The sequence below is a fragment of the Gordionus sp. m RMFG-2023 genome, chromosome 1, assembly GCF_954871325.1.
Source record: "Gordionus sp. m RMFG-2023 chromosome 1, tfGorSpeb1-WG-v2, whole genome shotgun sequence".
NCBI classification, from domain to species: Eukaryota; Metazoa; Nematomorpha; class Gordioida; order Chordodea; family Parachordodidae; genus Gordionus; species Gordionus sp. m RMFG-2023.
The window spans coordinates 74,497,109-74,509,575 of NC_088775.1; the positions used below are offsets into that span (position 1 = coordinate 74,497,109).

A 12,467-nucleotide genomic window follows, 5' to 3' on the forward strand; every position below is an offset into this window, starting at 1 on the left:
ATTTTTCATTTCCTTTTTCTGACTAGGTCTATTTTTCTCTAATATGGTTTTATTTTATTATGCTTTAGTTTAAAAATTATTTTATATAAATAATATATAATATATCTGATAGTTCGGGGTCGGACTCAGGTATATATCTTTGCCATGGCCTAACTACAATAAGTATTGTTTTAATTATTTTAACCCAAATTTTGTAATAAATTATATAAAATTTGTGTAAGAAAACATGAAGTCAATAGTTATCGCATTTCCATGTTAGAAAAGTGGGGATTGAATTTGGGACGGTTGACAAAATTTTAGGAATAATAATGGTTAATGCGATTTAACGGTTCTATTTAAGTTCTGTCCTGAAAATATATGTTTAAAGGGAATTTTTTATATTTCAGGCCCACGCTTGTTATCATATCAGATTACTGTATATAAAAATACAATTTTTTTAGGGTACAAAAATGATTGCATCAAATATTAATAGAAATTTAATTTTTTAGAGCCGCGAGCCGGTCACTATATTATTGATGTTGAGGACCGATGGAGAACTCTAATATAATAAGTTTTTAAAAAATTATTTTACTTACTCATTATGAGCTTGCAATCAAACCACGATTCGCTTAATTCTTCCTCAGCCGCTGCAAGAGCGTAAAAACTATGCTCGAGCTTGGTTGGAAATCTTTTAGTATATGCCATTTTTTTAGCGGGACCCCAATATAGCGAAGGCTCGGCTGTGGAGCATCCCGTGATTTGTTATTGTTATGCTACTAGACTAGATACAATTAAGAATAGAGTAAACTTTGTAGAAATTAACGGTAAAATAAAGGTTTGGCTCTGCTATACTTTATAATAAAGAATGCATGGAAAATATTTATTACATAAACAATTGAAGAAAAAAAGTTTAATTATGAAATTAATATATTCTTAAAATATATAATCATATTACATCATATAATGTAAGTAACGTGTATTGAATATTTTTTAAAAATTTCTAATTAGTGGTTTGAATAGAGGAATATTTAATATCTTTTAAACAGCTGTTTTGATTTCCATGCTTACTCTTTTTTTTTCACATGCAAAAGACAGGCGATTGGTTAAAATAATATATTAGAATAATGAATCAATTTAATTTGATAATGCGATGGGCCCATTCCTATTGAAATATTTTCTTTATCTTCTTCTCTCTATTTGTTTCTTTTCTTTCTTTCGTGATTTAATATTATTCTCCTAAAAGTATTTTTAATTCAAGCCCATCTTCGCTTTCCGATCATTAAAATTTTAATAACATTTTGTACCTTAGGTAAATAAATATTATGGCAAAAAATTATTTATTTTAAATAATATATTTTTTTTGTATCAAATACAAATTTACTATTTCTACCTCTTCCATCCAATTATCTACTAGACATTATTATTATAACTTAAAAAAATAAATATAAGTAGAAAGAATGTGTGTTCAAGCTTAGAGCTCATATTAGACAGGCTTTTATATGTATATAAAAATAAATAAATAAAAAATATTTTAATTATATACAATTATTATTTTATTTAACTTTCATTATTTATTTATACATTATAATTATTTTATTCCTTTTCTTTATTTAAAAAATTCACGGATATTTTTAATGAATTTTTTAATTTTTAGGAAAATTCCTCTGGCAGAAAAAGGTAAAAAAATTGAATATATAATATTATAAATAATTGTGATACTGACTGATAATATACAAAAAAAAAAATCTATATAATTTATCAATTTTAAAAATAATAACTAATCATCGAGTGAAAGAAAAATTTGTTAAATGTACATTTTTCAATTAAAATCTCGGTTTTCAAGCTTAAAAATAAAATTAAAAAAAAATTGGTCTAGCTGGGACCTATAAATTTCTGCCAAGTCAGAGCCATAAAATTAAATTTGCATGGCATTAATGTGCTCCTTTTGTTGTCTACTTCGTTGCTTAACTATTTGAGATTAGATCTAGAGGACAACCGAAACATATCAATCTTAACTTCCAAGCCTGGTCACGAGAATGACTAAAAGTCGTCCCTAGTAAAAATCTCAGTTTATTTTTCAGCAAAGAAATTCAGGTGGTGACGATCCTCATTACAATTGAGAGGGGGGGGGGAGGATGTAGTTTTGATTTTAGTTCATGTTTTAATGGGGGTGGGTAGGAGAATAAATATGGGGTAATCGTAATTGATTTAGGTTATGCAAAAGTCCCTGAAAGCATATCAGTAGCTCTCCCTCTGTTGTGATGTACATATTTTTGTGTAGATCGCAGTTAATATCACCTCAAAAGCTATCATCCTTTATATTGGATTCTCCCGGGTACTTTTCCTCATAATAAGATCAACCATCATTTTAAAAAGGCCAAAATTCCTATTTTAGAACCGGCTCTTCTATGGGGGTAAATTTTTTAAAGAAAATTAAGCAAAATTTTAATTCAAATCCTTGCCTATACAGGGTGGCTTAAAACAACGTCGCGTTTTGAAATTTTTATCACTTTAAAATGCGTTACCTGTTTTTTAAATTAAATTTCAAATTTTATTAAAATCAAAGGGCGTATGGAACTTATAACCTCACTTTTTATTAAAAATCAAGGCATTTTTTAGAAAAGAGATCAAATTTTGACAAAAAATAACTCAAGATTCTCAATTTCTTTAGATTGATCCAGCATGTTACCGGACGTTCATCTTTTTCCATAAATTTTTTATCCATTTTTTTTGTACAACAGCTGGCGATCTCTTCCACTGATCAACCGCCAACATGATATTTTAATGTCGAAAGGATGGGTCACATTCCATAATTTTACTTTAAAGGCTTCCTAAATTTCATAGCCTCTTTTCATAAACTAATTCCACACATGATAATCCAGTGGATTAAGATTAGGATTGTCACGGGGTCATTGAGCTAGACAAAAATTCCCGTCTGGATAGAGCACTATGCGAGGGAGCGTAGTCTTGCACAAAGATCATATTTGATTACCCAATAAAGCTTTGGCCTAGAGTGATAAAAGTTATTTCAGATGATTTATATAAAAATCAGAATTTATTTTTATTCTTTGCTAAAAAAAATGTTATTTTATGAGTATATAGATATTCTTTTGATAATATTTTCAACTTATAAAATAATCATCCTATTTTGTTGGGCGTTAATAAAAGGCGTTTTATAATAAGATTTGTTGATAACTTAAATATTTTTTGCTATAAAAAATTTTCGACTCTGGTTATAATCCAACACAATAGAACCTCACCTAACCCGTTTTAAATTTTTTAAGGGATTTGTATTTTCAAATTTTTGCATTTTGATATCAATTTTCTGAAAAACGACTAGATCAAATTCTAAAAAAATTAAAGTGTTAAATTCCATATATTAATAAATAGCGAAATTTCATTTAAATAACGAGTAACGCGTAATAGTTTATGAAGAGACAAAACACGACGTTTTTAAGGCCACCCTAATAGTGCACACAAATTGGGTGTTTACGTTTTGCCCTAATTTTTTAATAAAAAAAACGTCCCTTGTTTTAATTGGAGGTTGCCTTTTAATATCGTCGATTCAAAATTTTAAATAAGTTCTATAAAAGGATTTGTCTTTGAAAATTATAATCGTCTGCCTTCTTATTTCTTTAATTTCTAAATATTCCTTCTTAGGATATAAGTAAGTTATATATATTACAAAGTGAAGAATAAAAAAAGTAATGAAAAAGCAAACCTATTTGCGTTTTTTAAAATGGTTGCTAACGCCAAACGGTAATTTTACCAATTTGCACGAGGTCATTTTAAATGCATTATTTGCGCTTCCAACGGAACATTTGAAACGCTTGCACACTATGAGAGAGTTATAAATATTTTTTATAGAATTCTAATCTTCTTTTACAAACTTCTCAAAGTCAAAATTATTTACAGTGCTTTTAGGATGACCAGAAATTGCCCTAGATAGAAGACTTAATCAAACATAGATACAGGCTGATCTTAGTTTAATTAAATATAACTAACTTTTTATTAAATTTTCTAAGATTTGTCGATTTATAAGGAAGGGATGTGCTTTTAAATCTATTTTTCTAAAACTTCCTAACTATTTATATTTCTTCTAAAATTAAATTAAACTTAAACAAAGAAAAACAATACATAATCCGTTCTAATTTAATTATTAAAGCGGTAATATTTTCAAAAGGAACACTCGAATATTCCAATCCAATAATGATCCTTTTTTTTAAATAAAATTTTTAATATCTACATTCCTATTTTGGGATAATTCTTTCTCTTCCTTTCTTATATTCTAGACTTTCCATATTATTTACAATGTTAAACAAACTCATTCTCTTAACAAATAATAACTTAAAAGTTAATTTCAGGAAAATATATTATGCAGACAGATCTTTAACCAAAAAACGCTAAGTTTTTTTTATGCTTTTGAAAACATTTTTTTTTACCAAATTTTATTTGCTTATAAACTTTAAGGAATATTATATAAATAAATATCAGAAACCCTGCGAAGATTTCGATTTTAGACTCAGTCCAGATTTCAAAAATTTTTTTTCAAGCCTGGCTCTGGGGATATTTCTGAAATTTTTTTGGCTGGCTTAGATTTTTATGTTTGATCATTTTTATTAAACCTGCCCGGAATTTTTAAATTTTTATTTTTAACAATTTTGGGCTGTCTTTTTTGCAAATTTTTTAAAATTGAAAATATGAGCTGTAAAGCCTTGCAATGGCAGATTTTTAACGCACAAACGTCCCTTCTATTTTTTTGAATTTTTGACCTCCTCCCCCCCACGCTTGCCATAATTTTTTAAAAATTTTTTAGACTGCCCGCCCATAATTTAAAATACTATCCCTGCTTAACTTTCACCTATATAAATAAAAATTCGACCGTTGATTTGCCCAACAATTGTTAAGTATCTTATTCAATATAATAATTTTATAATTTAGAGAAATAATTAAAAAAGGTGTATAAATTCAATATTACACAATGAAGGATATAAATAGGTGATGGATAAATTTATTTCATCAAATCAAAAATAGTATAAAATATTTATAGGGTTTTCAATTAATATATAATCATTACTTTTTAATTATATTTTAAAATAATTTATTAAAATAGATATTTTAAAAAAATCAATTAAATAAGAGAATATTCTGACGACTGATGAGAGTTTTAAAAAAGTGAATAAAAAATAAAATAAGAAATTTATGAGATATAAATTTAAAAAATGAAAGCATGCATGATAGATGAATCATTTGGAAGAAAAATAAAGGGTGCACTTATTTTTAATTAAGCATGGTGCATTGCATGCAAGGGATAAAATTATTATGCTAAACAACAATATATAAAAAATACAAACATGTAGTGTTTTGAACGCGTTCGTGAACGAAGTTCGTTTTTTTGAAAAAAATGATGAACGTTCCTTTTATTTTTGACGAACTTTGAACGTGAACGCGTTCCTTTTTTATAACGGACGCGTTCGAATTTAACGTTCGTTCAATTTTAAAAATATTTTTATTTATTTGAAAAATTTAATATTTCCGAATTTTTTTAAAAAATGTAATATTTATATTTTTTAATTGGCTGTGTATTTCCTTTTCACATTTCAATTTTTTTAACACATAGTTTATTAATTTGAATATTATTGTTTATATTTTAATTTAATAGATTTGCATAAGCATGGATAGTATTTTTTAATCCTCATCATCTGATTCTTAAAATCCAAAATCAGATGAATTATCATTACTATGGCCAAATATGATAAATGTTTTACATTAACATCCTATATTGAAGGAACTAATCCAATGCTTACCAAGTGTAAAATATGGCCAAAAAGTATTATATTGTCAAAATCTTCAGGTTCCAATTTAAAACGACATTTGATTTTAATATTAATTATTTGATTTTATATGATATTTAAATCATTAAATTTGAAGAAATAATGCATTTGGGATATTTGACCCCAACAATAACGATAGTTATTTTAAAATTAAAAAAATTAGTGGCATCAAATATGGTCAACCATTGATAGACGCCGTATTAAATGGGATTAATAAAAAGTATTAAACCTCACTCTCAATTAATTATATATTTTTATTTTTTTAAAGATTTGAACATATATATAAGGATCAATATGTTCTTTCTGCAATTATACATCCAGCATTCAAACTTCAATGGCCATGGATAAAACTTTCACAGAACGAACCTATTAAAAATAAACTTTAGCGTTATTAAAAAAAATGCTTTGAAAACCCTAGAGAACTGTTAATTTCGAGATATCTTTTTTTTGTCGAGAGTAGAGAATGGATTGGAGGAGTATAGCTTATCTCAATTTTTTGGAAATAACAAAACAATATGTTTTTAATTAATTCTCCACGTTAAAAGAGCTGTTTATTAAGTACAATACCGCAATCCCCTCATCTGCCCCTGTAGAGCGCGTTTTTAGTGTAGCTAATGCCGTATTAACTGCCAAGTGATCCTGTCTATCAGATAAATATTTAGAAAACAATTGTTATTAAAATTTAATAAGAAAAATTTTTTATAAATAAAAATATCTTTTTATTCGCCATATTATATACAATTATATTATCAAAATAAAACTATATTATTTTTTAACATGGCTAAAATATATTGTATTAAAAAATATAAGTTTATTTATATTAAATTAAATTTAAAAAAAAAATTATAAAATTTTGAACGGTTTTATGAACGTGAACGCGTTCGTTTTTTGAACTTGAACGTGAACGCGTTCGATTTTTGCCAATGAACGTTAAACGCGAACGCGTTCGATTTTTTTAGAAATATTTACAGCACTACAAACATGACAATGAAAATATGCAGACGGAGCATTATTTATTATTATTTAAAAAAATATACTTGAAATGCATTCGCTTAAATTTTAATGATAATGATTTAAATTTATTTAAAGAATATGTTAGAGGAATAACAAAAAAAATTTTACCCCCCCCCCCTCCCCTACCCATTAAACCTTAACCCGCCCACCCATTATTTAACATTTACAAACCACACCAGCTATGTAAGTCTCTGATAAATAGAATGGGCGGGGTAATAGTAGGATTTGTTAATAAGTAAATTTAGATATCAATTCCCATTTTCATAGAAAAAACTCATACTAATAAAATAAACTGATACCATTAATTAATTATTTACTGCATTTGAATCAGACGCATTTTATATATGTTAAACTTGATACCTTTAATTTTGATTTTTTTTTTACCAATTTCAAAATAACAAAAATTTAAACAATATTAATTTATTGGAAAAAAATAAAACCTTTCAACTCAAACACTCTTGGAATCCAAAATCTTTCCAATTTAATTTATAAGCATGTCTTTTTTCCCACCTAAAAAAGAGGATTCGCGCTTAAAAAACCCCATATTTTAGGCGATTCTTTATACCTTATAAATTTTTTTAATGTTTTTATTTTACGAGCCCTTGGTAAACGCCTATATTTTTTTTGTTATTCATTTCATTGGCTTTCATGATAGTTTTTAATTTTTTTATTGATATATGTATTAATTATAATTTATTAAATTATAAAATAAATCAAATGTCTTTTTTTTTTGTTTTTAAATTTTTAACAAATTCTGACCTCGTTTTTGTATAATGTGTTATAGAATTAAAGAAATATATATTTATACAATTTTGTTTTAATTATAGCAAATTTAATTAAAATAATAATAAAATAATTCATTTTTATAAATAAATTTAGCACATTATACCACTAAAAACTACTATCATGTTAAAATTGAAAATAATTTTAAAATAAGTCTGACTCTGTCTGAGTACGTATAAATATTTTATAATAAAGGAATCTTTTTTTAAAAATTACATTAAATAATGATACAGGTGAATATATTTGTGATAATGATTAAAATAAAATCAAAGATATTTTTTTCTTATGGGCTAATATTTTATTAAAAATATGTATGTATATAAGTGAAAGAAAGAAGAAAAAATGAACTAAGATAAGATAAAGAGGAATAATAAAAAACAAACCAACCAAAGAAAATAAATCTTTCCGCGCCAACCATTTTCCAAATTTTTGGAATTTTTATTCATAAAAGGTATTATAATCTAATATAAAATGATATCGTAAAAAATTCACATTTTGCCAAAATATTAAAGAAAAACATCAAACCATTTATATTATTAGCTTTAGGCATCGAACCATATTTCAAATATTTACACATTGTATGAAATGGGATCATTTTAAATAATGCATTAATTCAATAATTTCAAATGAATTGGAAAAAATTTCTTAAATTTTTAAAATATATACTGAATTTAACGGTTATATATACATTGTTTTTTAAAATAAGATTTTTGGCATAGAGTATAAAAGTAATATTCGGCAAAAGAAATTTTTTATGATAATTATATTTTATGTATAATAATTAGTGTCCGTTGTCAGCTTTTATTATTTAAGCGTGCTAAACTTAAAATCCAATTTTGTTGATTTTTTTTGTCTAAACAGAAAATATTTAAAGTATAAATTTATTCCGTGATACATAAAAAAAAGGTTAAAGGAAAGAAAAAAGAAGTATACAAATGATCTAAAACTTCCAATTAGTCAAGTTTATAATTTCCAAATTTTTAATATGAATAAAACGAATAGTGATTTGATAACAAAGATATAGAGACTGGATTGACTAGCATATAATTAAATCCATATTGTAATATAAACTAATCTCAAAATATAAATAGTGGGTCATAGACGTATCCAAGGGAGAAGGGAAATCCCCCCCCCTCCCAATCCCGTAAATTTATAAGCTTTAATAAATATTATTTTAAGCAAATAAAAATCTCCCCCCCCCCCTTTACTATATTCCTTCCGCTCCCTTTCCTTTTCAAAATAAAAATAGAATATCTCATTATAAACAATAATTTGTTTTAAAAAGCATAGCATAAATTAATAACTTCTAAAAATAAAGACTATAATTGGAAAAATAGTCTTTAACCTATGTCCTCAAAAAAGCTAACCAGGCCAAAGACCTGCAAAAAAAACGGGTCCAAAATCCTCCAATACAATTTATGGGAAGAAAAGCTATCAAAAAGTTTTCCCTAAATTCTGGCTACGATCTACCTACGTATGATGAATGTTGAATGATTCAGTCCTAAAAGTTATCCTGCTTTCACAGTTAGCGCAATGCAGGGCTATGCGGGTAATTATTTACTAAAGAGGGGTGGCCCAAATATATTATTTGACATTATTAACATTTTATAAATTTAAATCAATAATGAAAATATTTTTTTAATTAAAAAATAATAGAATCTCGCCAATATTGTGGGTTCACTAAAAATCAATATTTTTAAAAAAACCTAAGAATAAATATTCAATCTATGAATAAATATCCACGTGACATTAATTTTTTAAATTTAAATATAATATCTTATAAATATGATAATGGAGACAATATTTAATATTAAAAAGAATTATTTTTAAGTTATAGTTTTAAAATACCAGCGTTAATACACCATTGATGCCCTGGTCTAAACCTAGTCTAGGACCATATTTAATTGATTTGTTGCCAAAGTTATATATATATAACAAGGTTGAAAACCATTTAAGAAAATAATACTCCAACCTCAATAGTCATTTTCATGCCCGTAACCTTAGAAATCTTATAATAAGACACCCTGGGAAAAGATAAACATCAGATACTGGAGATCTTAACAAGAGGGTTTGTCTCCACCAAAGGATCTCTTAGGAATATACCGCTTTAATTTCCTGATCTACTCCTTCCTAGTGACCCTATTTTTTTAAATTGATTTATTTAGTCACCTTTTTTAGTCATTTTGTAAATATAGTTATACTTTTTTTCTTTTAAATGTTTAAAATTTTATTGTACATCATTTTAAATTTACAATAAAATTTTATAATAAAAAATCAACAAATAGTAGTATTTTCATAAAAAGAAATTATTTGATAATAATGGTTATTATACAGGTTATCAAATCATTAATGGGTAATTAAGTTTGAAAATCCATTTTTATACAATTATATAATTGTGAGCAAAACGTTCGGCTGAAAGTCCGATTCCCATCATTATAAAAATATCAGGTACAACAGCTTATAAAAAAATAATTTAACACTTCCAATTTCACAATGTTTCGTTATAGCGAATTTTTGATTATATATATTTTTCTTTTCAAATTTATAAAATATCTTTTAAAATATGATAGGTCTTGTTAGTAACAAAATTATACGTTACCTCCATTAATTTTAAACCTTGTCAAAATTTTATTTCATATGATTATTATATTATTTCGGATTATAAATGAGAACTCACTATAATAGTGAAAGAAATTTTCTGTCCCCGTCAAGTTCACACAATAAATAACCAGTTATTAAAAAAAATGTTTTTCGATAGTAAATAAGACTTACACGAATTTCCTAATAAATGCAGCCCCCTCTTAACTGCTGAGGTATTATATGCCCATGAACCAAACGGGTATACGTATTCAGTTTAATTATCAAATTATCTCTTTCTTAAAATTTAATTTGAAAATTGCAAGTTGAACTGAGTTTAAACTCTGGCCGCGGAAACATATCAGGGACTGCATTAAACTTCAATATGCCGGAGCTCTGAGTGCTCAAAATAAAAAATCAATATTTTATTGCTTTAAGATTTGTATTTTCGAAATTTTAGATGGTTCCCTAAAATTTGGATGGGGCTTTAGCCTCAAAAGTATCCTCCGCAGACAATACTAAAACGTTTGCCCTACAAAATGTCATCTTCATAATGCCCTTAATGACTTATTGATTCACCTAAAATGTTAAAAGTTCACCCGAAACATTATTTCTTTCAAGTTTACCGACGACTTTTGTCAGATATTTTATCGGCAGAAAATATAACTTAAATTATATCCAAAATAAAGTTTTTAAATAAATATATTTCTTATTATATCTAATTGGTACCACCATATCACATAGCATCATTTAAAATTTAAAAATTCCTTCCCACAATAAAACTTTTAAAAAAAAATTAATTTATCTGTTCGAAGACATAAATATACCAAATAACTTGTAATTTCTTTAAAAAATGTTTTTAATAATTTTTTTTTACTCTATCATTATTTTTTTGTAACAAAATATAAATAACGCATCTCAAATCAATTATGTATATAATAAAAAAACTCAAGTTTATGACCTTTGCCTCGAAAGAAAACACATAGAAATAAATTTTATAATGAAATAGAAAGGTCCAGGAAAGGAAGAAATAAGAAACGAAGGTGGAACAAATACAATGACAAAAGATTACATGTAAAAACTTTCTAATGTATCGTTAATAGGATTATGGGAAAAATATTTAAAATACTCTTTTATTAATTAAAAAAATTTCGTGATTTTTTCAATTTTTTTTAGTGACATTTTTTCTAATAAAATACCATTTTACGTGTATCATTTGCCAATGTTTTATTTTGTTTGATAACAAGTATTATCAAATTTTAAATTTTTTTTATATTTTATTTCTATTCTCACCATTTAACATGTTTGTTATACCTTTGAAATATCATTATTATATTAAAATACCTGTTAGGATTAAGGGGAGGGGGTCTATATAATAATTCCTAAATTTAAATGTTAATTAAAACATTTTATTAATTATGCATGAAGATACAATTATAATAAAAATAATTTTATATATAGAGAAAAATCCCATAAAAATATTGTTATATAAGAGGCTTATGTTTTTTTAGGTCATAGGTATAATATTGTATTTGTATATCATTACGTTAATTTTGTCCTATGTTTTAAACCGAAAGCAATTATATTAATTTTTAAATGTATTTTATGTGAATTAAATTTTTAAATGCAGATTATCAAACACATCTAATAAGTCACATTAGGAAATTAGTCACATGTTGGAACACCTATAAACGTAGTTTTTCAAATAAAAATTAACAATTTGCTTACAAATTAACAATAATATTTAAAATGTAATTCAATTACTTTAAATTTAGTTCTTAAAAAATATAACCCATATAAGGACAATCAAAAATTAATATAATTTCTTTCGGGTTAAAACTTAGGTCAAAATTAACGTAATGACATACAATACCATGAAAATATATTTAGAAAGTCATTAAAATAATATAAATAGACAGATTAAAAAAACCATAATTGGAGAAAAAAAGGAGGATAATTACATGAAGAGAAGAAACTTAAATAATTTAATCGAATATTGTTTATGGCGAGCAGTAATCGCTGAGATATCAGTAGAGTCCATCTTTGCTTATGTTAGATGGAGAAATAAGGTTGGTATACGAAAAGCCCGAAACTTAGATAGAATTGACCCATGGTCAATGGGATTAAGGTTATACCGTCTGGGCTTTTATCGTTGGTTTTGAAGAGCTCTTTAGGCTTAGTTTAGATTGAATACTTGCTGAAGTTAAAGCCCATTTTATGGATCGTTGCACTGAGAATGCCGAGGGAAACGGCCTTTACAGTATTAGTAATGGAGACTAT

The 12,467-nt window shown here is 25.8% G+C and overlaps 1 protein-coding gene across 1 annotated transcript in view; it reads left to right on the forward strand.

Annotated features, from left to right (window-relative positions):
- The first annotated feature begins 1,529 nt into the window (after positions 1-1,529).
- The window catches only part of LOC135924642 (death-associated protein kinase related-like), a 33,959-nt gene continuing 23,021 nt past the window's right edge, over positions 1,530-12,467 (forward strand). The window contains exon 1 of the mRNA XM_065459736.1: positions 1,530-1,656. The gene's annotated coding sequence lies outside the window, so the exon portion shown is untranslated. The remainder of the gene's footprint in view (positions 1,657-12,467) is intronic.